This window comes from Arachis hypogaea, chromosome 4 (assembly GCF_003086295.3).
Source record: "Arachis hypogaea cultivar Tifrunner chromosome 4, arahy.Tifrunner.gnm2.J5K5, whole genome shotgun sequence".
NCBI classification, from domain to species: Eukaryota; Viridiplantae; Streptophyta; class Magnoliopsida; order Fabales; family Fabaceae; genus Arachis; species Arachis hypogaea.
Window position 1 is genome coordinate 66,874,590 of NC_092039.1, and position 2,991 is coordinate 66,877,580.

At 43.1% G+C, this 2,991-nt stretch overlaps 1 non-coding gene across 1 annotated transcript; it reads left to right on the forward strand.

Annotated features, from left to right (window-relative positions):
* The first annotated feature begins 2,419 nt into the window (after positions 1-2,419).
* LOC112798461 (small nucleolar RNA R71) lies at positions 2,420-2,527 on the forward strand. Its single transcript, XR_003200072.1, has one exon. It is a non-coding gene; the product is annotated as a small nucleolar RNA R71 (small nucleolar RNA).
* The last annotated feature ends 464 nt before the right edge of the window (positions 2,528-2,991 follow it).

Genomic DNA, 2,991 nt, shown 5'->3' on the forward strand with positions numbered 1-2,991 from the left:
AAGGGGGAGAAGTAGTGTGTAGGTTGTGTGAAAATGAAGGAGTGAAGATGGGTTTATATAGGGGTGGAGAGAGAGGTAGGGTTCGGCCAATATGGGTGGGTTTGGTAGGAAAAGTGGTTTGAATTTGAATGGTGAGGTAGGTTGGGTTTTATGAAGGATAGATGTGATTGGTGAAGAGAATGGTGGGATTTGATAGGTGAGGGGTTTTTGGGAAAGAGGTGTTGAGGTGATTGGTGAATGGGTGAAGAAGAGAGAGAGTGGTGGGGTAGGTGGGGATCCTGTGGGGTCCACAGATCCTGAGGTGTCAAGGATAGCTCATCCCTGCAGCAAGTGGCGTGCAAAAACACCCTTTCTGCCAATCCTTGCGTTAAACACCGGGCTGCTGCCACCAGCTTCTTGTCCATTCCTGGCGTTAAACACCAGTCTGGTGCCCCTTTCTGGCATTAAATGCCCAGAATGGTGCCAGACTGGGCGTTAAACGCCCATTTGCTGCCGTTACTGGTGTTTAAACGCCAGCAAGTTTTTCCTCCATGGTGTGCTATTTTTCATTCTATTTTTCATTCTGTTTTTGTTTTTTCAATTATTTTTGTGACTTCACATGATCATCAACCTATAGAAAACATAAAATAACAATGGAAAATAGATAAATATAACATTAGGTTGCCTCCCAACAAGCACTTATTTAATGTCAGTAGCTTGATAGTGGGCTCTTATGGAGCCTTACAGATACTCAGAGCAATGTTGGAACCTCCCAACACCAAACTTAGAGTTTGACAATGGGGGTTCAACACCAAACTTAGAATTTGGTTGTAGCCTCCCAACACCAAACTTAGAGTTTGACTGTGGGGGCTCTGTTTGACTCTGTTTGACTCTGTTTTGAGAGAAGCTCTTCATGCTTCCTCTCCATGGTTACAGAGGGATATCCTTGAGCCTTAAACACAAGGAATTCTTCATTTACTTGAATGATCAATTCTCCTCTGTCAACATCAATCACAGCCTTTGTTGTGCTTAGGAAGGGTCTGCCAAGGATGATGGATTCATCCATGCACTTCCCAGTCTCTAGGACTATGAGTTCAGCAGGGATGTAATGGTCTTCAATTTTTACCAGAACATCCTCTACAAGTCCATAAGCTTGTTTTCTTGAATTGTCTGCCATCTCTAGTGAGATTCTTGCAACTTGTACCTCAAAGATCCCTAGCTTCTCCATTACAGAGAGAGGCATGAGGTTTATGCTTGACCCTAGGTCACACAGAGCCTTCTTGAAGGTCATGGTGCCTACTGTGCAAGGGATTGAGAACTTCCCAGGGTCCTGTCTCTTTTGAGGTAATCTCTGCCTAGTCAAGTCATCCAGTTCTTTGGTGAGCAAAGGGGGTTCGTCCTCCCAAGTCTCATTACCAAATAACTTGTCATTTAGCTTCATGATTGCTCCAAGGTACTTAGCAACTTGGTCTTCAGTGACATCTTCGTCCTCTTTAGAGGAAGAATACTCATCAGAGCTCATGAAAGGCAGAAGTAAATCCAATGGAATCTCTATGGTCTCAGAGTGAGCCTCAGATTCCCATGGTTCCTCATTAGGGAACTCATTGGAGGCCAGTGGACGTCCATTGAGGTCTTCCTCAGTGGCGATTACTGCCTCTTTCTCCTCTCCAATTTTGGCCATGTTGATGGCCTTACACTCTCTTTTTGGATTCTCTTCTGTATTGCTTGGAAGAGTACTAGGAGGGAGTTCAATAATTTTCTTACTCAGCTGACCCACTTGTGCCTCAAAGTTTCTAATGGAGGACCTTGTTTCAGTCATGAAACTTTGAGTGGTTTTGATTAGATCAGAGACCATGGTTGCTAAGTCAGAGTGGCTCTGCTTAGAATTCCCTGTCTGTTGCTGAGAAGATGATGGAAAAGGCTTGCCATTGCTAAACCTGTTTCTTCCACCATTATTGTTGTTGAAACCTTGTTGAGGTCTCTGTTGATCCTTCCATGAGAGATTTGGATGATTTCTCCATGAAGGATTATAGGTGTTTCCATAGGGTTCTCCCATGTAACTCACCTCTTCCATTGATGGGTTCTCAGGATCATAAGCTTCTTCTTCAGATGAAGCGTCCTTGGTACTGCCTGGTGCAGCTTGCATTCCAGACAGACTTTGAGAAATCATATTGACTTGCTGAGTCAATATTTTGTTCTGAGCTAATATGGCATTCAGAGTATCAATCTCAATAACTCCTTTCTTCTGATTCGTCCCATTGTTCACAGGATTCCTTTCAGAAGTGTACATGAATTGGTTATTTGCAACCATTTCAATGAGTTCTTGAGCTTCTACAGGTGTCTTCTTCAGATGAAGAGATCCTCCAGCAGAGCTATCCAATGACATCTTGGACAGTTCAGACAGACCATCATAGAAGATACCTATGATGCTCCATTCAGAAAGCATGTCAGAAGGACACTTTCTGATCAATTGTTTGTATCTTTCCCAAGCTTCATAGAGGGATTCACCTTCCTTCTGTCTGAAGGTTTGGACTTCCACTCTAAGCTTACTCAATTTTTGAGGTGGAAAGAACTTTGCCAAGAAGGCATTGACTAGCTTTTTCCAAGAGTTCAGGCTTTCTTTAGGTTGTGAGTCCAACCATATCCTAGCTCTGTCTCTTATAGCAAAAGGGAATATCATAAGTCTGTAGACCTCAGGGTCAACCCCATTGGTCTTGACAGTGTCACAGATTTGCAAGAATTCAGCTAAAAACTAATGAGGATCTTCCAATGGAAGTCCATGGAACTTGCAATTCTGTTGCATTAGAGAAACTAATTGAGGCTTAAGCTCAAAGTTGTTTGCTCCAATGGCAGAGATAGAAATGCTTCTCCCATAGAAGTCGGGAGTAGGTGCAGTAAAGTCACCCAGCACCTTTCTTACATTGTTGGCATTGTTGTTGTTTTCGGCTGCCATGTCTTCTTCTTATTTGAAGATTTCTGTTAGGTCCTCTACAGAGAGTAGTGCTTTAGCTT